The 25,520-nt window shown below is 37.8% G+C and overlaps 1 protein-coding gene across 3 annotated transcripts in view; it reads right to left on the minus strand.

Annotated features, from left to right (window-relative positions):
- Positions 1-25,520, minus strand: part of KBTBD3 (kelch repeat and BTB domain containing 3) — a 71,605-nt gene that overhangs the window by 18,326 nt on the left and 27,759 nt on the right. Inside the window, exon 1 of one of the 3 annotated variants that reach the window (XM_013969383.2) lies at positions 1,125-1,164. The exons of the other annotated variants lie outside the window; for them this stretch is intronic. The gene's annotated coding sequence lies outside the window, so the exon portion shown is untranslated. Of the gene's footprint in view, positions 1-1,124; positions 1,165-25,520 lie in introns of those variants that run through there. 3 annotated transcript variants of the gene reach the window in all.

Here is a 25,520-nt window from a genome sequence, read left to right on the forward strand (position 1 = left end):
AATGACTAATGTTCTATTCAGGTTTTCAATTGATTGGATGAGGCCCACATGGATTAAAAGTGGCAGTAATTTACTCAGTCTATCTACTCAAGTGTTATTAATCTTATCCAGAAACACCCTCACAGGCATACCCAGAATAACCATTTGACCAAATGTCTGGGCACCCAGTGCCAAGCCATCACAACACTGCAAACAGTGCAACTGTGCAAATCCTAAGAATGTTGATAAATCCGATCTAGGATGCAAAAGAATATTCCAAGTTAAAGTGAGCTACAGAGAAAATCATCACAGTGGTGCAAATCTTTAAGACTGTTGAGGTTAATTCCCTAGTAGTCCAATGGTTAAGACTCTGTGCTTTCACTGCTGGGTTCTGGGTTCAATCCTTGGTGAGGAACTAAGATTTCCCCAAGCTGTATGTTATGGCCAAACAAAGCAACAACAAAAAAGAATGTTGGTAACATCTGATCAAGAATTAAAAAAAATATTCCAAGTCAGAGTAGGGTACAAAATATGTGTACCAATAATTATATATGGCTATTGTCCCAATGGTAATTCTTTACCTCACAAGGCATACTTAAGTCATTTGTAAAACTATGTTTATAAAACATGCATGGTTTTCCTCCTTGTCTAATAACTACAAGATCATACTGTCCCAGAGCTATGACATAATATGAAATAGAAAAGGCGCTCTGGAATAGGATGGGCTTCCCTCGTGGCTCAGACTGTAAAGAATATGCCTGCAATGCAGGAGACCCAGGTTTGATTCCTGGGTCAGAAAGATCTCCTGGAGAAGGAAATGGCAACCCACTCCAATATTCTTGCCTGGAAAATTCTGTGAACAGAGCAGACTGGTGGGCTAAAGTCCATGGAGTTGCAAACAGCTGGGAAACAACTGAGCAACTAACACACACAGAATAGGATAGATTTGAGTTCCAATCTTGGCTGTGTAATATACTTGTGATATACTTGAGGCAAGCAACTACTAATCTTTGATTCTCATTTTCTTCCTTTGTAAAATAAGGATAAGCTTTATTTATCTAGTTGTGTTTCTGAGATTAAAAAGTAATACATAATTTGGCATTTACTGTGTGCTAACTTTAGTGTGTGCATGTGTGCTTACTCACTCAGTTGAGTTCCAATCTTTGTGACCCAGGGACTGTAAGTCATGAGGCTCCTCTGTCCATGGGCTTTTCCAGGCAAAAATCCTGGAGTAGGTTGCCACTTCCTCCCCCAGGGGATCTTCTTGACCCAGGGATCACACCTGGGTCTCCTGCATTGCAGGTGTATTCTTAATCATCTGAGCCACCAGGAAAGCCAGTTTTCCATTAGAAGTCCCCTTAAAGGTCAAAAAATCATTTAAACAACATTAATCAAAATGTTTATAAGGTGATGGGGGGAGGAGAGTAGAAACAGTTAATAATTCCTGCTGCTGCTGCTGCTGCTGCTGCTGCTAAGTCACTTCAGTCATGTCCAACTCTGTGTGACCCCAGAGACGGCAGCCTACCAGGCTCCTCTGTCCCTGGGATTCTCCAGACAAGAACACTGGAGTGGGTTGCCATTTTCTTCTCCAATGCAGCAGAGTGAAAAGTGAAAGTGAAGTTGCTCAGTGATGTCCAACTCTTCGTGATCCCATGGACTGTAGCCCACCAAGCTCCTCCGTCCATGGGATTTTCCAGGCAAGAGTACTGGAGTGGGGTGCCACTGCCTTCTCTAATAATTCCTAGAACTTAAAAAAAAAAAGATGTCGTTTTCATTATTGGGGACTGGAATGCAAAAGTAGGAAGTCAAGAAACACCTGGAGTAACAGGCAAATTTGGCCTTGGAATATGGAGTGAAGCAGGGAAAAGGCTAATAGAGTTTTCCCAAGAGAATGCACTGGTCAGAGCAAACACCCTATTCCAACAACACAAGAGAAGACTCTACAGAGGGACATCACCAGATTATCAACACCAAAATCAGACTGATTATATTCCTTGCAGCCAGAGATGGAGAAGCTCTATACAGTCAGCAAAAACAAGACCAGGAGCTGACTGTGGCTCAGATCATGAACTCCTTATTGCCAAATTCAGACTTAAATTGAAAAAAGTAGGGAAAACCACTAGACAATTCAGGTATGACCTAAATTAAATCCCTTATGACTATACAGTGAAAGTGAGAAATAGATTTAAGGAAATAGATCTGATAGAGTGCCTGATGAACCATGGACAGAGGTTCGTGACACTGTACAGGAGACAGGGATCAAGACCACCCCCATGGAAAAGAAGTGCAAAAAGTAAAATGGCTGTCTGAGGAGGCCTTACAAATAGCTGTGAAAAGAAGAGGGGCGAAAAGCAAAGGAGAAAAGGAAAGATATAAGCATCTGAATGCAGAGTTCCAAAGAATAGGAAGAAGAGATAAGAAAGCCTTCTTTAGCAATCAATGCAAAGAAATAAAGGAAAAGAACAGAATGGGAAAGACTAGAGATCTCTTCAAGAAAATTAGAGATACCAAGGGAACATTTCATGCAAAGATGGGCTCTATAAAGGACAGAAATGGTATGGACCTAACAGAAGCAGAAGATATTAAAAAGAGGTGGCAAGAAATACACAGAACTGTACAAAAAGGATCTTCATGACCCAGATAATCACGATGGTGTGATCACTCCCCTAGAGCCAGACATTCTGGAATGTGAAGTCAAGTGGGCCTTAGAAAGCATCACTATGAACAAAGCTAGTGGAGGTAATGGAATTCCAGGTGAGCTATTTCAAATCCTGAACGATGACGCTGTCAAAGTGCTGCACTCAATATGCCAACAAATTTGGAAAACTCAGCAGTGACCACAGGACTGGAAAAGGTCAGTTTTCATTCCAATCCCAAAGAAAGGCAATGCCAAAGAATGCTCAAACTACCACACAATTGCACTCATCTCACATGCTAGTAAAGTAATGCTCAAAATTCTCCAAGCCAGGCTTCAGCAATACATGAACTGTGAACTTCTCAATGTTCAGGCTGGTTTTAGAAAAGGCAGACGAACCAGAGATCAAATTGCCAACATCCACTGGATCATTGAAAAAGCAAGAGAGTTCCAGAAAAACATCTATTTCTGCTTTATTGACTATGCCAAAGCCTTTCACTGTGTGGATCACAATAAACTGTGGAAAATTCTGAAAGAGATGGGCATACCAGACCACATGACCTGCCTCTTGACAAACCTGTATGCACATGAGGAAGCAACAGTTAGAACTGGACATGGAACAACAGACTGGTTCCAAACAGGAAAAGGAGTACAGCAAGGCTGTATATTGTCACCCTGCTTATTAAAGTTCTATGCAGAGTACATCATGAGAAACGCTGGGCTGGAGGAAGCACAGGCTGGAATCAAGATTGCCGGGAGAAGTTATATCAATAACCTCAGATATGCAGATGACACCACCCTTATGGCAGAAAGTGAAGAGGAATTAAAAAGCCTCTTGACGAAAGGGAAAGAGGAGAGTGAAAAAGCTGGCTTAAAGCTAAACATTCAGAATATTAAGGTCATGGAATCTGATCCCATCACTTCATGGGAAATAGATGGGGAAACAGTGTCAGACTTTATTTTTGGGGGCTCCAAAATCTGCAGATGGTGATTGCAGCCATGAAATTAAAAGACGCTTACTCTCTTGAAGGAAAGTTATGACCAACCTAGATAGCATACTGAAAAACAGAGACATTGCTTTGCCAACAAAGGTCGGTCTAGTCAAGGCTATGGTTTTTCCAGTGGTCATGTGTGGATGGGAGAATTGGACTGTGAAGAAAGCTGAGCACTGAAGAATTGATGCTTTTGAACTGCTGTGTTAGAGAAGACTCTTGAGAGTACCTTGGACTGCAACGGAGATCCAACCAGTCCATTCTAAAGGAGATCAGTCCTGGGTGTTCTTTGGAAGGAGTGATGCTAAAGCTGAAACTCCAATACTTTGGCCACCTCATGCGAAGGTGACTTTTCCATGACTCACTGGAAAAGATTCTGATGCTGAGAGAGATTGGGGGCAGGAGAAGAAGGGGAAGACAAAGGATGAAATGGCTGGATGGCATCACCGATTCGATGGACATGAGTTTGAATGAACTCCAGGAGTTGGTGATGGACAGGGAGGCCTGGCATGCTGCAGTTCATGGGGTCACAAAGAGTTGGACATGACTGAGCAACTGACCTGAACTGAGAGCTTAAGAGAAAGTTGAGCATTAGAGCTACCACTGCAGAGTAGTTTTATATGGAGTAACAATGAAAGAGTAGAGAGAGAGCTGGTAGAGGCACGAACCAGCCTTCTCTTTCTGACTCCATGATGACGGAAAGGAATACTCATAGGGATGAGCCAGGGAGTACTTACACACAAAAGGGGAGCATAACAAAGCAAATCACCACCAAGACTGGCACTAGGCAGACAGACATGGGTTAATGTGGTGCAAAGGATCAAAGTATTTTCTCAACAACACAATGAGGCCAAGGTGTTATTCTTGGCTTGTTTCTCAAGTTCAGCAATGGGCTGAAGCATCTATACTCTATAATAACAATATAGGGTTTCTCCCCCAATAACTCTATTAAAATTTTTTCTAATTCTCATCTAGATGAATAGTTTCTATACTCTCCAAGTCAGACAACAGGAAGTCATATTTCACCAATAATACACATTCATTTTAAAACCAGTTCTTTCCCTATCTGTCATTCTTTTAGTTGAGGCTCTCATTACTCTCACTTGGGGTTGGACTGGGGTTGAATTGCCCCAACAGCCTCCACACTAATATTCCTTATTCTATAAACTTTTATTTGAATCTTCTGGTTTTCAAACCTGCACATACATTGGGAATGTAAGATAAATGAGGTACAGGATTCCTGCTCTTACAGGTTTATAGGCTAGTATGGTGAGAAATAAGTAAACTGTGAAAGTTAGTCACCCAGTTTTGTCCAAATTTTGCAACCCCGTGAACTATATGTAGCCTGCCAGGCTCCTCTGTTCAAGGGATCAGGCAAGAATATTGGAGTGGGTAGCCATTCCCCTCCAGGGGATCCTCCCGAAACAGGTCTTGAACCCTGGTCTCCTGCGTTGCAGGCGGATTCTTTACCATCTGAGCCAGCAGTGAAGCCCCAGGTAAACTGTACAAGGGTCATAAAAGCGATATGAGCAAGTACTACGGATGCACAGAGGAAGAACAACATTCAGACTTGCTTCAGGAGTGGAGAGGACAGAGTAGAGAGGGGAGGACTGAGGAAACCATTCTGATGAGTATGGTACTTAGCTGTTAAGAAAAATGTTTATCAAAGAAGGTGAGACCAACATTTCTAAGAGAAAAAAATTAAGTTGTAAGTGCAAAGGCATGGATAAAAGAGTTATTATGGCCCTATGGAGAAAAACAAAGTTGAGGACAGGGGACAGGATAAAAGAAAGCGTAAGTGGTAAACAGGGTGTTTACCTCATGAAAGGGGGTGTGGGTTTCACTCTATAGGTAATACGGAACATACAGTAAACTTTTAAGAAGGATTGGCATCATACCACTGGATTTACATTTAGAAATTCTGCTAAGAATACAGCAGTAAGTAACAAACATGAGGTTCTTATGCTCACGGAGTTTACTATCTAATGAGACAGATATGCGTATGCAGCGGCACTGGTAATGAGTATCAACTTTTTAAAATCCACTTTAATGAAAAACTAATTTTGTTAAGTCACTGAAATGCAGCTATTATAACAAATAGGGTCATTTTTTAAAATCTTATTTATTTCTGGCTGTACCAGGTCTTCACTGCTGTGCACAGGCTATCTTTGGTTGCAGTGACTGGGGGCTCAGTAGTTGCAGTACACAGGCTCTAGAGTACAGGCTCAGCAGCTGTTGAGCACAGGCTTAGCTGCTCCTTGGTAGGCAGAATTTTACAGGACTAGGGATTGAACCTATATCCCCTGCATTGGCAGGCAGCTTCTTAACTACTGAGCTCCTAGGTAAAACCCAAACAGGATTATCTTAACTGAGGAGTATTAATTTTAATCTCAGCAACTCATTAGACATATTTATTAATCTAAATATTTATCTGTTGATTCTTAACTTTTTGGTTTAATGCATAAAAAATATATCATTTGTAAATATTGAGATTGCTTTTTTTGTATTATTTTTTACCAATTTCCTTTTTTTGTACAGTAGTAGCTAAGACCTCCTGAACACTAATGAATAAAAGCAACATGGGTTGCAATACTTTTAAAAATATCTCTATATAAGTGTGTATATCTAATTTATACCTAATCACTTATACTGTTTATATAAATATATAAATAATCTGGAACTTGTATTAGAGTAAGTCTAAATTACTGAAGCGAATAGTTCATAGATAAGAAGTGAATACAATGATATATACACATAGTGATTTTTATTTCTATGACTAGTAATATAAGTAAAATGGCTGTATTGGAAATTTTCAAGTATTGACATAATAATACATTAGTATTACACAAGGGTATTCACTTTTGCAATATGCCTAAAAGTTAAAACTCTCCATGTTTACTCTATGTACAGTGGTTAAGCAGAGAAGTTGAAATGTCCTATTTGGTCAATTTGGCTTGAATAAATTTCTGTATGTAGACTTTACTTAATCAACAATTACAAGCACTATCACAGACAAAGGGCCCTGGAAAATATATGAAAGGGAAAGAGGGAACTAATCCACAAGATAACTAAATCCACTGAAATTAATAAAAATCAATCAAAGAAGACACGTAGAATTTCTAGAGAAGTGTGTTAAGGATAGAACACCAAGGATAATTAACCTTAAGGGATAGACAATCTAAGCTGAAGAATTATTTATGCAGCATCTGCCACATACCAGGTGACAGCCTAGATGGAAAGAAAATATGAGAAATATTATCTGTAGAAGACACAGGCGAAAAAGTTCTAGAGCTGAGAAAAACACATAAAAAGAACAGGGACAGAAATGGAGGAAAATTAATTTGGAGAGATGGTGGAAGCCATGGGAGGAGAATTTCAAAAATGAAGTAGCTCCCACATCATCAAAGGCTGAAAAAGTTTAAGTAAGGTAAGGACTGAAAAGAAGTCACTGATGATTTGAGGGTGGGATAGGGAGAGGCCAGATTACAGTGGTTTTAAGAGAGGATAATGAACGTATTTTATATAATTTTTTTTTTTTTTTAGGTTCAGTGAGGTTGGAACTAGAGAACCATGTAGATTCTAAGGAATTTTATTTTGCTTAGATGGGAGAAATTTAAGCATGCAAATACACTGAGAAGAAAGGGGGGAAAAGTGGAGGAAATTTTTTGATAATGATTACAACAATCTAAATTCAGCACTTTTTATTGTTATTCTTCAGTCAAAAGTTGAATCTGACACTTTGCAACCACATGGAATACAGAACTCCAGACTTCCCTGTCCTTCACTATCTCCCACACTTTGCTCAAATTCATATGCAAAAAAAAAAAAAAAAAATCATATGCAGTGAGTCAGTGATGATACCTAACCAACTCATCCTCTGCTGCCCCCTTCTGCTCCTGCTGTCAATCTTTCTCAGCATCAGTGTTTTGTCCAGTAAGTCAGCTTTCCCATCAGGTGACCAAAGTATTGAAGCTTCAGCTCCAATATCAGTCCTAATGAATATTCAGGATTGATTTCCTTTAGGATTGACTGGTTTGATCTCCTTGCTGTCCAAGGGACTCTCAGGAGTCTTCTCCAGCACAATTTAAAAGCATCAATTTTTCAGTGATCAGCCTTCTTTACGGTCCAAGTCTCACATCTGGACATGACTACTGGAAAAACCATAGCTTTGACTAGACATCTTTTGCTGGCAAAGTGACGTCTCTGCTTTTTTTAATATGCTGACATGGTTTGTGACAGCTTTTCTTACAAGGAGCATCTTTTCATTTCATGGCTGTAATCTCAGTCCACAGAGATTTTGAAGCCCAAGAAAATAAAACTTGTCAGTGCCTCTACTTTTTCCCCCTCTATCTGCCATGAAGTGATGGGACCAGAAGCCATGTTCTTAGGTTTTTCGAATGTTGAGTTCAAGCCAGCTTTTTCACTCTCCCCTTTCACCTTATCAAGAGGCTCTTTAGTTCCTCTTCACTTTCTGTCATTAAGGGTGGTATCATCTGCATATCTGAAGTTGTTGACGTTTCTCCAGGGAATCTTGATTCCAGTTTGTAAGTCATCCAGCCCACCATTTCCTATGATGTAGTCTGCATAGAAGTTAAATAACCAGAGATATACAGACTTGTCCTGTTCCTTTCCCAAATTTAAATCAGTTAGTTGCTCACTGTCTGGTTCTAACTGTTGCTTCTTGATCTGCATACAGGTTTCATAGGAGACAGGTAAGGTGGTCTGGTATTCCCATATCTATAAGAATTTTCAACAGTTTGTTGTGATCTATACAGTCAAAGGCTTCATAGCCAAAGAAGATGTGTGTGTGTGTGTGTGTGTGTGTGTGTGTGTGTGTGTGTGTGTTTTCCCTGGAATTCCCTGGCCTTCTCCATGATCCAACAAATGCTGGAGATTTAATCTCTGGTTTCTCTGCCTTTTCTAAATGCAGCTTGTACATCTGGAAGTTCTAGGCTCATGTACTGATGAAGCCTACCTTGAAGGATTTTGAGCAGAAACTTATTTTATTAGCATGTGAAATAAGCACATCTTTACAGTAGTCTGAACCTTCTTCTTTGGGGCTGCAATGAAAACTGACCTTTTCCAGTCCTGGGGCCACTGCCGAGTTTTTCAAATTTGCTGACGTGTTGAGTGCAGCACTTTAGCACCATCAACTTTTAGGATCTGAAATAGCTCAGATGGAATTCCATCACCTCCACTAGATTTGTTCATAGTGATGCTTCCTAAGGACCACTTCACTTCACACTCCAGGATGTCTGACTCCAGGTGAGTGACCACACCATTGTGGTTATCTGGGTCACTAAGATCTTTTTTGTACAGTTCTGCGTATTCTTGCCACCTCTTCTTAATATCTTTTGTTTCTGTTATGCCCTTACCGTTTTTGTCCTTTATTGTGTCCATCCTTATATGAAATGCCCCCTTGATATCTTTAATTTTCTTGATGAGATCTCTTTTCCATTCAATTATTTCTTTGCACTGTTTATTTAGGAAGGCCTTCTTAACCCTCCTTGCTATTTTCAAGAACTCTGCATTCAGTTAGGTATATCTTTCCCTTTCTCCTTTGCCTTTCGCTGCTCTTTTTGTATAGCCTCCTCAGACAACCACTTTGCCTTCTTGCATTTCTTTTTCTCTGAGATGGTTTTAGTCTCTGCCTCCTGTACAGTGCTACGAACTTCTGTCCATAGTTCTTCAGGTATTCTACCTACCAGACCTTACCTCTTGAATCTATTTGTCACCTCCACCATATGATTTAGGTCATACCTCACTGGGCTAGTAGCTTCTCCTACTTTCTTCTATTTAAGCCTGCATTTTGCAATAAGGAGCTCATGATCTAGCCACAGTTAGCTCCATGTCTTGCTTTTGCTGTATGTATAGAGCTTCTCTACCTTTGGCTGCAAAGAATATAATCAATCTGCTTTAGTTACTATTTGGTGATGTCCATGTGTAGAGTCATCTTTTGTGCTGTTGGAAGAAGATGTTTGCTATGAGCATGTCTTAACAAAACTGTCAGCCTTTGCCCTGCTTCATTTTGCACTCCAAGGCCAACTTGCCTGTTACTTCAGGTATCTCTTGAATTCCTACTTTTGAATTCCAATCTCCAGTGATGAGAATCACATCTTTTTTTTTTTTTTTTTTTTTGGTGTGAGTTCTAGAAAGTCTTGTAGGTCTTCACAGAACTGGTCAACTTCAGCTTTTCAGTATTAGTGGCTGAGGCACAGATTTGGATTGCTGTAATATTGGTCTGCCTTGGAAACAAACCGAGAACATTCTATTGTTTTTGAGATTACACCCAAGTACTGCATTTCAGACTCTCTTGTTGACTTGACCAAGTCCAATTTACCTTGACTGATGGCCCTAACTTTCCATGTTCCTAAGCAATATACTGTTCATTGGACTTACTGTCACCACCAGAGACGTCTACAACTGACTGTCGACCCAACGACTTCATTCTTTCTGGAGCTATTAGTAATTACCCTGTGCTCTTCCCCAGTAGCCTACTGGACACCTTATGACCTGGGGCACTCATCTTTCAGTGTCGTATCTTTTTGCCTTTTCATACTGTTCATGGGGTTCTCACACCAAGAATACTGGAGTGGTATGCCATTCCTTCCTCCACTGGACAACGTTTTATCAGAACTATTCACTATGACCCATCCATCTTAGGTGACCCTGCATGGCCTGGCTCATACTTTCATTGAGTTACGCTAGCCTCTTCACCATAAGGCAGTGATCCATGAAGGGGAATTAAAACTTACATCCCTATCAATGCAGATCTTTTTGGACCATTAAAGTAATAAACTAGAGAAAAAATACTATCGGGTCTCCACTTTCTGTTAACATGTAAACATTAATAAATAAATGAATGGAGACTCAAATTTCATAGTTTGTGATATAACAGACCTGACAGTATTAAATTTTATAATTAGCAATTTATAGAGCTATTTTATTCAATATTCATAATACTTTAAGGTTAACAGTTTTCCAAAATGGGAAATTGAAGCCAAGTTAAACAATAAGATTTAGACACAAAACTAACAGAACTATGCTTGCTTCACTCAAAGTCCATGGTATTTTCAATACTATTTTGACCCTAGATTTTAATATTAAATGAAAGATCACAAAGTATTTTATTGCTCAAAATATCCAAATATAAATGTACTAGCCAAAAGTTACCATGACAATTTAAGGTCATTTTGAATAAGAAAGACATATATGATGATAATAAGAGCTAACATTTAGTCAGTACCATGTGTCAAAGTTATGGTTTTTCTAGTAGTCATGGATGGATGTGAGAGTTGGACCATAAAGAAGGCTGAGCGCTGAAGAATTGATGCTTTTGAACTATGGTGTTGGAGAAAATTCTTGAGAGTCCCTTGGACTGTGAGGAGATCAAACCAGTTAATCCTAAAGGATATCAATCCTGAGTATTCATTGGAAGGACTGATGCTGAAGCTCCAGTACTTTGGCCACCTGACGTGGAAAACTGACTTGCTTGAAAAGACCCTGATGCTGGGAAAGACTAAAGGCAGGAGGAGAAGGGGATGACAGAGGATGAGATGGTTGGATGTCATCACTGACTCAATGGACATGAGTTTAAGCAAGCTCTAGGAGTTGGAGATGGACAAGATCCCTTGTGTACTGCAGTCCATGGTGTCCCAAAGAGTCAGACAGGACTGAACAACTGAACTGATCTTGGAAAAGCTTCAATGAACAATTACAAAGTATATTTTACATTGTTGTTTAGATCTTAAGTTCTTTCTGACATTTCTGTGACCCCATAGACTGTATCCTGCCAGGCTCCTCTGTCCAGGGGATTTTCCAGGCAAGAATACTGGGGTGGCTTGCCATTTCCTTCTCCAGAGGAACATTAGAACCCAGGGAATGAACCTGTGTCTCCTGTATGGCAGGCAGATTCTTTTTTTTTTTCTTTTAATATAAATTTATTTATTTTTATTGAAGGCTAATTCCTTCACAATATTGTATTGGTTTTGCCATATATCAACATTAATCCACCATGGGTGTACACATATTCCCCATCCTGAACCCCCCTCCCACCTCCCTCCCCGTAACATCCATCTGGGTCATCCCAGTGCACCAGCCCCAAGCATCCTGTATCCTGCACTGAACCTGGACTGGCGACTCGTTTCTTATATGATATTACACGTTTCAATGCCGTTCTCCGAAATCATCCCACTCTCACCCTCTCCCATAGACTTCAAAAGGCTGTTCTATACATCTGTGTCTCTTTTGCTGTCTCGCATACAGGGTTATAGTTATCATCTTTCTAAATTCCATATATTTGCGTTAGTACATTGTATTGGTATTTTTCTTTCTGGCTTACTTCACTCTGTATAATAGGCTCTAGTTTCATCCATCTCATTAGAACTGATTCACATGTATTATTTTTAATGGCTGAGTAATACTCCAGTGTGTCTATGTACCACAGCTTTCTTATCCATTCATCTGCTGACGGACATCTAGATTGCTTCCATGTCCTGGCTATTCTATTATTTTCTCCCATTCTGAAGGCTGTCTTTTCACCTTGCTTATAGTTTCCTTTGTTGTGCAGAAGCTTGTAATTTTAATTAGGTCCCATTTGTTTATTTTTGCTTTTATTTCCAGAATTCTGGGAGGTGGGCCATAGAGGATCCTGCTGTGGTTTATGTCAGAGAGTGCTTTGCCTATGTTCTCCTTTAGGAGCTTTATAGTTTCTGGTCTTCCATTTAGATCTTTAATCCATTTTGAGTTTATTTTGGTGTATGGTGTTAGAAAGTGATCTAGTTTCATTCTTTTACAAGTGGTTGACCAGCTTTCCCAGCACCATTTGTTAAAAAGATTGTGTTTTCTCCATTGTATATTCTTGCCTCCTTTGTCAAAGATAAGGTGGCCATAAGTGTGTGGATTTATCTCTGGGCTTTCTATTTTGTTCCATTGATCTAAATTTCTGTCTTTGTGCCAGAACAATACTGTCTTGATGACTGTGGCTTTGTAGTAGAGCCTGAAGTCAGGCAGGTTGATTCCTCCAGTTCCATTCTTCTTTCTCAAGATTGCTTTGGCTATTCGAGGTTTTTTGTATTTCAATACAAATTTTGAGATTATTTGTTCTAGAAGGAAATGGCAACCCACTCCAGTGTTCTTGCCTGGAGAATCCCAGAGATGGGGGAGCCTGGTAGGCTGCCGTCTATGGGGTTGCACAGAGTCAGACACGACTGAAGTGACTTAGCAGCAGCAGCAGCAGCTCTGTGAAAAATACTGCTAGTAGCTTGATAGGTACTACATTGAATCTATAGATTGTTTTGGGTAGTATACTCATTTTCACTATATTGATTCTTCTGATCCATGAACATGGTATATTTCTCCATCTATTAGTGTCCTCTCTGATTTCTTTCACCAATATTTTGTAGTTTTCTATATATAGGTCTTTAGTTTTTTTAGGTAGATATATTCCTAAGTATTTTATTCTTTTTGTTGCAATGGTGAGTGGAATTGTTTCCTTAATTTCTCTATTTTCTCATTGTTAGTGTATAGGAATGCAAGCGATTTCTGTGTGTTGATTTTATATCCTGCAACTTTACTATATTCATTGATTAGCTCTAGTAATTTTCTGATGGAGTCTTTAGGTTTTCTATGCAGAGAATCATGTCTTCTGCAAACAGTGAGTTTTACTTCTTCTTTTCCAATCTGGATTCCTTTTATTTCTTTTCCAGCTCTGACTGCTGTGGCCAAAACTTCCAGAACTATACTGAATAGTAGCAGTAAAAGTGGGCACCCTTGTCTTGTTCCTGACTTTAGGGGAAATGCTTTCAATTTTTCACCATTGAGGATAATGTTTGCTGAGGGTTTGTCATATATAGCTTTTATTTTGTTGAGGTATGTTCCTTCTATTCCTGCTTTCTGGAGAGTTTTTATCATAAATGGATGTTGAATTTTGTCAAAGGCTTTCTCTGCATCTATTGAGATAAATCATATGGCTTTTATCTTTCACTTTGTTAATGTGGTGTATTACATTGATTGATTTGCGGATATTGAAGAATCCTTGCATCCCTGGGATAAAGCCCACTTGGTCATGGTGTATGATCTTTTTAATGTGTTGTTGGATTCTGATTGCTACAATTTTGTTAAGGTTTTTTGCATCTATGTTCATCAGTGATACTGGCCTATAGTTTTCTTCTTTTGCGGCATCTTTGTCAGGTTTTGGTATTAGGGTGATGATGGCATGGTGGCCTCATAGAATGAGTTTGGAAGTTTACCTTCCTCTGCAATTTTTCTGGAAGAGTTTGAGTAGGAAAGGTGTTAGTTCTTCTCTATATTTTAGGTAGAATTCAGCTGTGAAGCCCTCTGGACCTGGGCTTTTGTTTGCTGGAAGATTTCTGATTACAGTTTCAATTTCCATGCTTGTGATGGGTCTGTTAAGAAATTCTATTTTTTCCTGGTTCAGTTTTGGAAAGTTGTACTTTCCTAAGAATTTGTCCATTTCTTCCACATTGTCCATTTTATTGGCATGTAATTGCTGATAGTAGTCTCTTAGGATCCTTTGTATTTCTGTGTTGTCTGTGGTGATCTCTTCATTTTCATTTCTAATTTTATTCATTTGATTTTTCTCCCTTTGTTTCTTAATGAGTCTTGCTTATGGTTTGTCAATTTTATTTATCCTTTCAAAGAACCAGCTTTTGGCTTTGTTGATTTTTGCTATGGTCTCTTTTGTTTCTTTTGCATTTATTTCTGCCCTAATTTTTAAGATTTCTTTCCTTCTACTAACCCTGGAGTTCTCCATTTCTTCCTTTGCTAGTTGCTTTAGGTGTAGAGTGAGGTTATTTATTTGCCTTTTTTCTTGTTTCTTGAGGTATGCCTGTATTGCTATGAACTTTCCCTTTAGCACTGCTTTTACAGTGTCCCACAGGTTTTGGGTTGTTGTGTTTCATTTTCATTCATTTCTATGAATATTTTGATTTCTTTTTTGATTTCTTCTGTGATTTGTTGGTTATTCAGAAGCATGTTGTTCAGCCTCCATATGTTGGAATTTTTAATAGTATTTCTCCTGTAATTGACATCTAATCTTACTGCATTGTGGTCAGAAAAGATGCTTGGAATGACTTCAATTTTTTTTAATTTACCAAGGCTAGATTTATGGCCCAAGATGTGATCTATCTTGGAGAAGGTTCTGTGTGCACTTGAGAAAAAAGTGAAATTCATTGTTTTGGGGTGAAATGTCCTATAGATATCAATTAGGTCTAACTGGTCTATTGTATCATTTAAAGTTTGTATTTCCTTGTTAATTTTCTGTTTAGATGATCTGTCCATAGGTGTGAGTGGGGTATTAAAGTCTCCCATTATTATTGTGTTATTGTTAATTTCCCCTTTCATACTTGTTAGCATTTGTCTTACATATTGCAGTAATCTGGGCTGTAGGTTATTTTCTTTCATCACTTTAAATATGTCTTGCCATCCCCTCTTGGCCTGAAGAGTCTCTATTGAAAGATCAGCTATTATCCTTATGGGAATCCCCTTGTGTGTGATTTGTTGTTTTTCCCTTGCTGCTTTTAATATTTGTTCTTGGTGTTTGATCTTTGTTAATTTGATTAATATGTGTCTTGGGGTGTTTTGCCTTGGGTTTATCCTGTTTGGGACTCTCTGTGTTTCTTGGACTTGGGTGATTACTTCCTTCCCCATTTTAGGGAAGTTTTTAACTATTATCTCCTTAAGTATTTTCTCATGGTCCTTCTTTTTGTCTTCTTCTTCTGGGACTCCTATGATTCGAATGTTGGGGCATTTAATATTGTCCTGGAGGTCTCTAAGATTGTCCTCATTTCTCTTAATTTATTTTTTCTTTTTACTCTCTGATTCATTTACTTCTACCATTCTATCTTCTACTTCACTAATCCTATCTTCTGCCTCCGTTATTCTACGATTTGTTGCCTCCAGAGTGTTTTTGATCTCAGGCAGATTCTTGACTACTGAGCCACCATAGAAGCATGCACACATATATATTATATACACTGGTCCCTTGGTAACCAAAGGGGGTTGCTTCCAAGACACTCCACCTCATCTAATACCAAACTCCACAAATGCATCATATTCCATATTCCATGTTTCTGGGTAGCAAGAATCAATATTGTGAAAACGTCTATACTACCAAAGGCAATCTACAGATTCAATGTGATCCCTGTCAAATTACCAATGACATTTATCACAGAACTAGGACAAAAAACTACAATTCATATGGAAACACAGAAGACACCAAATAGCCAAAGCAGTCTTGAGAAAGAAAAATGGAGCTGGAGGAGTCAACCTTCCTTACTTCAGATTATACTACAAAGGTACAGTCACCAAGACAGCATGGCACTGCCACAAAAAAAGAAATACAGACCAATGGAACAAGATATAAAGCCCAGAAATAAACCCACGCACCTATAGGTACCTTATTTTTGACAAAGGAGACAAGAATATACAATGGGGAAAGACAGCCTCTTCAATAAATGGTGCTGTGAAAACTGGACAGTTACATGTAAAAGAATGAAATCAGAGCACTTCCTAACACCATACACAAAGCTATACTCAAAATGGAATAAAGACGTAAATGGAAGACCAGAAGCTATAAAACCCTCAGAGAAAAACAAAGGCAGAACACTTGATGATATAAATCAAAGCAAGATCCTCTATGATCCACCTCCTAGAGTAATAGAAATAAAAACCACAGTAAACAAGTGTGACCCGATTAAACTAAAAGATTTGTAGAGCAAAGGAAACTATAAGCAAGGTGAAAAGACAACCCTCAGAACGGAGAAAATAACAGCAAATAAAACAACTGTCAAAGGATAAATTTCCAAAATATACAAGCAAGCTCATACAACTCAAAACCAGAAAAAGAAACAACCCAATCAAAAAGTGGGAAAAGACCTAAGATTTTCTTCAAAGAAGACACACAGATGGCTAACAAACACATGAAAAGATGCTCCACATGCTCATTACTAGAGAAATACAAATCAAAACTACATTAAGATATCACCCCACACCGGTAAGAATGGACATCATCAAAAGGTCTACAAACAATAAATGCTAGAGAGGGTGTGGAGAAAAGGAAACACTCTTGCACTGTTGGTGGGAATGCAAACTGATACAGCCACTATGGAAGACGGTACGGAGATTCCTTTAAAAACTAGGAATAAAACCACCATATGACCCAACAATCCCACTCCTAGGGATATACCCTGAGTAAACCAAAACTGAAAAAGAAACATGTATTCTATTGTTCACTGCAGTACTGCTTACAATAGATAGAACATGGAAGCAACCTAGATGTCCACTGACAGATGAATGGATAAGGAAGTTGTGGTACATATACACAATGGAATAAAACTCAGCCATAAAAGGGAATACATCTGAGTCAGTCCTAATGATGAACCTAGAACCTATTATACAGAGTGAAGTAAGTCAGAAAAAGAAAGATAAATATATTCTTACGTGCATATACAGAATCTAGAAAAATGGTACTGAAGAATTTATTTACAGGGCAGCAATGGAGAGACAAACATAGAAAACACACTTACAGACATGAGGAGAGGGGAGGAGAGGGTGAGATGTATGGAAAGAGTAAAATGGAAACTTGCATTACCATATGTAAGAAAAGATAGCCAACAGGAATTTGCTGTATGACTCAGGAAACTCAAACAGGGGCTCTACGTCAACCTAGAGGGGTGGGATGGGGAGGCAGATGGGAGGGAGGTTCCGAGGGGAGGGGATATATGTATACCTATCGCTGATTCACGTTGAAGTTTGACAGAAAACAAAATTCTTTAAAGCAATCGTCCTCCAATAAAAAAATAAATTAATTTTTTAAATGGCTGGCAAAGGATGGTCAGTCCTCTCAATCTGTGGATGCAGAACCTGTTGATATGGAGGACTGAATGCATGTACAAAATATGTAAGTGATGTAATACTTAAAACAACCACTACAGAGTATATACAAAGAGATAAACCCAGAGTTATGAAAATGCAAGATGGAATCCTAAAAACGGTTCAAGTAACCCACAGGAAGACAGGAAAAAAATAAATTAAAAACCAAATAAACAGAAAACAACCAAAAAGCAGACTTAAGTACTAAAATATCAACAACTGTACTAAATGTAAACGGTACATACACACACACCCCACATATTTATATCAATTTAAGGCAGAGAACAGCAGAGATTTTGTTTTTAAGTTACCCCAATTTTATTCTTCTTACAAGTAAGTCACTTCAAATAGAATGATACAAGTAGCCTAGAAGTCAAAGGATAAAGAAAGATATACTATACAAGCATGAATTAAGAGAAAACAGGTGGGGCTATATGAATATCAGATACAGTAGACTTCAGCAAGAAAAAGTATCAGGGACAGGGAGAAATATCACATAAGGTCAATCCACCAAGAAGACAGGGTAAATCAGATGTGTGCGTACATCAAACAAAAGAGCTACAATAATGTGAAGCAAAAAAGGATAGGTCTGAAAAGAACAGACAAAAGCATTTATTACAGCTCTAATGCTGGAGACCTGAATATCTTTCTCTCTAAAATTAACAAGGAAACAGTAAATCAGCAATGATACCTAAGAACTCGGTAATCAACAGAATACACATGAGCTTTAAGTGCCTATAAAACATATATTAAGGATGACCATATTCTGACTCACAAAAAGAAACTTCCAATGATTTAAAAGAATTGAAATCACACAGGCACTATGTTATGTGGCCACAATGAAATGAGACTAGAAATTAAGAAAATAGTTAACACTAAAATCTCCCCACACCTAGAAATTAAATAACACACTTCCTAACAATACATGAGGCAAAGAAAAAGTCTCAATGGAAAATTTTTTTAAACTACATTTAATTGGAACAAAAACATAACATATCTAAATGTGTGGGATGTAGCTACTAACAATGCTGAGAGAAAATTTAATCTCAGTAAATGCCTATGTTATGAAATAAAGTTCTCAAACCAATAACTGAAGCTCACACCCTAGAAAACTAGAAAAAGAAGAGCAAAATGAACTCTATGCAAGAGAGATGAAATGATGAAGAGCAAATATCTATGAAATAGAAAATTTTAAATGCAGAGAAAAGTCAATGAAACAAAGAGCTTATTCTTTGAAAAGTTCAATAAAGTAGACAAACCTACACCAAGACTGACAAAGAAAGAAGAAAAAAAGCACAAATTAATAATATCAGGAATGAAGCAAGGGAATTACTATAGGCCTTGTAAACATCAAAAGGATAAGGGAGTACTATTAATATAAATAACTGTTCACATAACAATTTGATAGTACAGATGTAATGGACTAATTTCTCAAAAAGCACACATTAGAACTCACTCAAAATGAAATATAAAATTTGAACAGCTATGTTACTATTAAATAAATTAAATTTTCTAGAAGTTTAAAGAATGGACACTAAATCTATACAATTTCTTCCACAATATAAAAGAAGAGGGAATACTTCTTAATTAATTTTACAAAGTCAATTTTACTGAAGCATCCCAAAGAAATTACAAAAAAAAGCCTGAACTATAAATTAATACCTTTACAAATATGATGCAAAAATTTGTTTAGTTATTTTTTAAAGTTCAGCAATAAACAAAAGAGACTTTATATTACAACCATGTAGGTTTATCCAGGGATATAAGAATACTTCAATATTCAAGTATCAATAGATGTAATCCACCTTTGAAGGATTCTATGAAAGAAAATCAACACAGTAAAAGCATTAAAAATCCAATACCTATTAATAAGAAAAGCTCTTCGGCCAATAAGAAATAGAACTTTTTCAAATTGATGAAGAATATCTACAATAAAATTTATCGATAACATTATATACTAAAGGGTAAGAGAGCTGGACAGGAGGTCACTGGTTAGTCAATCCTAAAGGAAATCAACCCTGAACAACCCTGGAACGACGGATGCTGAAGCTCCAATACTTTGGCCACTTGAGGTGAAGAGCAGACTCACTGGAAAAGACTCTGATTCTGGGAAAGATTGAGGGCAGGAAGAGAAGAGGGTGACAGAGGATGAAACAGCTGGATGGCACCACTGAGTTTGAGCAAAGTCTGGGAGATAGAGGACAGGGAAGCCTGGCATGCTACAGTCCATGAGGTCACAAAGAGTCAGACATGACTTAGCGACTGAAGCGACTGAACAATAACAAGGAACTGAATGTTCTAAGATGAGATAAAACGACAAGGATATCTACTCTCACCACTGCGTTTCATCATAATATTAGAAGTTCTAGCCAGCACACCAAAGCAAGAAAATACCATACAAAGCATACATATTTGAAAGGAAGAAATAAACTATTTATAGACCTTAAACTTGTCTATGAAAAAGTATTTGATAAAATTTATGTACATATATACATATAAATACATATTTGTATATGTAAATACATACATATATATTTATATAGGCTTCCCAGGTGGCACTAGTGGTAAAGAACCTGCCTGCCAATGCAGGAGACATAAGAGATGAGGATTCAATCCCTGAGTTAAGAAGATCCCCTGGAGTAGGAAATGGCAACCCACCTCAGTATTCTTGCCTGGGAAATCCTATGGACACAGAAGCCTGGTGGGCTACAGTCCATGGAGCTGCAAAGAGACAAACATGACTGAGCACATGCGCACGCGAAGTACAACAGTGCCACAGGATATAACATATGAAAATAGTTATTCTATAAAATAGCCATGAATACATGGAAACCAAAATTTAATAGATAATACTACTTACAATATCAAAGAAAGGAGAAAGGGAAAGAGAAATTCACAGGTATAAAACTAATAGAACATGTACAAGGATTCACACACTGAAAACTACAACATGCTAATCAAAGAAATCAACGAAACCTAAATACATGGTAAGATATGCCACATTCATGAGTTAGAAAAATCAGCATAGTAAGTATGTCAGTTCTCCCCATACTGACTAGACTGGTTTAATACAATTCCTATCAAAATCCCAGAAAGGTTTTTCTAAAATATAAAAATATAAAGGTTAATATAAAGTTAACCTTTGGATAACTTTATTCCAAAACATGTATGCGATGATAAAGAAAGCCGAATAGCTAACACAAATTTGAAAAATAATGTGAGAAGTATCAGTCTACCTGATTTTAAGACTTATATAGCTACAGTAATCAAGACTGTATGATACTCCTGCTGCTGCTGCTTAAGCTGCTTCAGTCGCGTCTGACTCTGTGCAACCCCACAGACAGCAGCTCACCAGGCTCCCCAGTCCCTGGGATTCTCCAGGCAAGAACACTGGAGTGGGCTGCCATTTCCTTCTCCAATGCATGAAAGTGAAAAGTGAAAGTAAAGTCATTCAGTCGTGTCCAACTCTTAGCGATCCCATGGACTGCAGCCCACCAGGCTCCTCCGTCCGTGGGATTTTCCAGGCAAGAGTACTGGAGTGAGGTACCATTGCCTTCTCCAACCTGTATGATACTGGTGAAGACGAAATACACAGATCAGTGGAACAGAATATATAACCAACAAGCAATCCCACTCAAGTAAAGTCAACTGATTTTTGACCAAAGTTCAAAAGTAATTCAAAGAATAGTACTGAAGCAAATGATATTAAAACAAATAGATATCCACAAGCAGAAAAAAAAGTGAACCTTGATCTAACCATCACCCTTTATTCAAAAATTAACTCAAAATGCATCATAAATTTAAAGGAAAAAATTTAAACTATAAAACTTGTAGAAGAAAGAAATTATAGGAGAAAATCTTTGTGACTAGGGGTTAGTCAATATGAGTTCTCAGATATGACAGAAAAAGTATAATCCATAAAATAGAGGAAAAAAAATGATAGGTTGAATTTTACCAAAACTAAAATCTTTTCCTTTATGAAAGACCATGTAAAGATGATGAAAAGACAAGCTATGGCCTGTAAGAAAATACTTGCAAATGAAATCTGATAAAAGATTCACATAAAGAACTCCCAAAATTCAATGGGTTGAAAAAACCCAAACAATCCAACTAAATAATAGCCAAAGGGCATGAAGAAATATTTGGCCAATGAAAACATACAGATGGAAAATAAGCACATTAAGAGGCATTCATATCATTAGCCATTAAAGACACAATTCTTTCTTTTAAACTTCACAGATATTGCAGCTTTGATAATTTGTGGCAACCTTTTTTTCTTCTTTTTTAAAATTTTATTATTTATTTTTTACTTTACAATATTGTATTGGTTTTGCCATACATCAACATGAATCCGCCATGGGTGTACACATGTTCCCAATCCTGAATCTCCCTCCTACCTCCCTCCCCATACCATCCTTCTGGGTCATCCCAGTATACCAGCCCCAAGCATCCTGTATCCTGCATTGAACCTAGACTGGCAATTCGTTTCTTATATGATATTATACATGTTTCAATGCCATTCTCCCAAATCATCCTACCCTCTCCCTCTCCCACAGATTCCAAAAGACTGTTCTATACATCTGTGTCTCTTCTGCTGTCTCGCATACAGGATTATTGTTACCATCTCTCTAAATTTCATATATATGCATTAGTATACTGTATTGGCGTTTTTCTTTCTGGCTTACTTCACTCTATAATCAGCTCCAGTTTCATCCACCTCATTAGAACTGATTCAAATGTATTCTTTGTAGTGGCTGAGTAATATTCCAGTGTGTATATGTACCACAGCTTTCTTATCTATTCATATGCTGATGGACACCTAGGTTGCATGTACAGTGTTTTTTAACACAGTGCTATTGATATTAATACTTATAGTAGAGTAAACATAACTTTTATAAGCATTGGGGAAAACAACAACTACATATAACTTGCTTTATTGCAATATTTGCTTTACTGCAGAGGTCTGGAACCAACCTGTCTATACCTCCAAGATATTCCACTATGAAAAAATATAAAGTTAAGACCACAGTGGAAATATTATTACCTATTAGAATTGCTAATATATTATTAAAAACAGTGGTAGCACCAAAAGCTTGAGAGGATTCAGAGACACTAGACCATCCATACATTGCTAATGGAAATTATTTGCTAGTTTCTTAAAAACTGTGTTTAGCTTGTGTTTTCAAGACTATGATGCACGATCCCCAACAATGCCTTGCTGGCTTTGACGCCTGCTTTGCTGCTGAAGCTGGACCAGGTAGGGAAGCTAATTCCTAGCTTTATTGGTGAATGCAACCCCAACCCCACTTACCTGGAAACCTGCCCAGAGCATCCAGGAAACAGAGCAGCTCAGCAACACTTGAAGAGCACCAAGCCAGTGATTCTGTCTGACCACAGAACTTAGTGAACAGTTCTGACTGATTAAGATCTTTAGCCAGCAAGTCGTACCAGCTGTGAATGCTGTTATGTGGATCCCAGGTTGGAAAGCAAATTCAAAGCCTGGCCTGAATACAGCTTCCATGCCTGCCCAATCAGAAAAACTAAACAGAAAACTCAGGAAGCTGTGCCGCCGCATGTACCACCCTGCTTACAACAGCAACGGGGCAGAAAGCTGAGACCCACATACCACCCTGCTTACAACAACATGGCACCATCAAAGGAAAGTAATAAAGTTCCAATCTGACCCTAAAGAATCAAGAGATTTCTGAACTGTGTACAAAGACGTCAGAATAATCCCCTCAAAGAAGTTTAGTGAGCTTCTTTACAGACATTAAACAAAATTAGGAAACAGTGCATGAGCAAAGCAAGAAGTTCAACCAAGAAATAAGCCATTAAAAAAAAATTTCTAGAGTTGAAAAACACGATGACTGATATGAAGAATTCAATGGAGAGCTTTAACATCAGACTTGGTCAAGCAGAAAAAAGAATCAATGAATAGAAAACAGGGCATTTAAAATCATTCAGTTGGAGAAGCAAAAAGGTGCAAAGGAGTAAAATTGTCTATGAGAACCACAGGATACCATCAAATAAATAACAACTGCATTATGAGAATCCCAGAAGAAAAAAGAACAGAAAATATTTTTAAAGCAATAACGGCTGTACAAACCTGGCGAGAGATATGGATATCAAGAGCCATGAGGCCGAACGGATGCCAAATAGACTACTCCAAAACAGTTATAGAGACACATTGTAATTACACTGTCAAAAGTCAGACAAGAAAGAATTTTAAAAGGAGTAGAGGAGCAATACATCATATATAAGGGACCGCTCCCAATAGACTATGGTCAGATTTCTCAACAGAAACTTTGTAGTCCTGGACAGAATGAGGTGATATATTCAAAATACCAAAAGAAAACAAAACACTGTCTTCAGGAATACTATACCCAACAAAATCATCTTTTAGAAATTAATGAAAGATAAAGACTTTTATGAAAACACAAAAAGTGAATTCATTTCCACTAGATTTGCCTTAGAAGAAATAATAAAGGGAGTTCTTCAAGTAGGAATGAAAAGATAATAAAAACACATGAATGTAAGTGTAAAGCTAACTGGGTAAATATACAAAATCAGATTCTCTAATATTATAATGGTGGTACATAATTCAAAATTTTTAAATAAATATTAATAGATAACCATAACTAAAATAATGTATTAGATGCACACTATAAAATACATATAAACTAAAACATCAATAATTTAAAATGGAAAAGGAGAAGTAAAAATATAAAGTTTATATATGCAGTTGAAACTGTGTCAGATTAAAACAGATTAAAATTTATTTTAACAAATAAGTTAAAAACATAAATTTTATATAAGTCTCATGGTAACCAAAAACAAAAAACCTATAGTAGTTACACTAATGATTATGACAAAAGAGTCAAAGACTGTGGAGTGAAAGTTGCTCAATCGTGTCCAACTCTTTGTGACCCCATGGACTATACAGTCCATGGAATTCTCCAGGCCAGAATACTGGAGTGATAGCTATTCCCTTTTTCCAGGGGATCTTCCCAACCCAGGGATCGAACCCAGGTTTCCTCCACTGCAGGCAGAATCGTTACCAACTGAGCTATCAGGGAAGCCAGTCAAAAAATATTACTACAAAGAATCAAGTCACAAAGAAGAGAGATAAAAAAGAAACTCAACATTATTAACAAAATGGCAATAGAAGTCTTTACCTATGTAGAAAATTCCATAGACTCCACCAAGAAATACAAGCATTAATGAATTAAGCAAAATTACAGGATACAATATCAACATACAAAAATTGTTCAGTTCTTAAGTTGTGTCTGACTCTCTGCACCTCATGGGCTCTTTGCACCTCATGCATGCCAGGCTTCCCTGTCCTTCACTACCTCTTTGCTCAAACTCACAAGACCACTGATTCATTGATGCCATCCAATCATCTCCTTCTCTGTCAACCCATTCTCATTCTGCCCTCAATCTCTGTCAGCATCAAGGTCTTTTCCAATGAGTCGGTTTTTCCCATCTGGTGGCCAAAGTATTGGAGCTTCAGCTTCAGCATCAGTCCTTCAGTGGATATTCAGGGTTGATTTCCTTTAGGATTAACTGGTTTGATCTTCTTGCTGTCCAAGGGATTCTTGAGAGTCTTCTCCAACATCATAGTTTGAAAGTATCAATTCTTCAGCAATTAGCCTTCTTTATGGTCCAACTCTCATAGCCATACACAACTACTGGAAAAACCATAGCCTTTACAATATGAACCTTTGTTGGCAAAGTGATGTCTCTGCTTTTTAATACACTGACAAGGTTTATGATAGCTTTTCTTTCAAGGAGCAACTGTCTTTTCATTTCATGGCTGCAGTTAACATCTGCAATGATTTTGGAGCCCAAGAAAATAAAATCTGCACTGTTTCTACTTTTTACCAATCTACTTACTATGAAGTGATGGGACCAGATGCCAGCACTAGTTTTTTGCTTTTTCACTTTCTTTCACTTTCGTCAAGAGGCTCTTTAGTTCCTCTTCATTTTCTACCAACAGACTGGTATCATCTGCATATCTG

The sequence above is a fragment of the Capra hircus genome, chromosome 15, assembly GCF_001704415.2.
Source record: "Capra hircus breed San Clemente chromosome 15, ASM170441v1, whole genome shotgun sequence".
NCBI lineage: Eukaryota > Metazoa > Chordata > Mammalia > Artiodactyla > Bovidae > Capra > Capra hircus.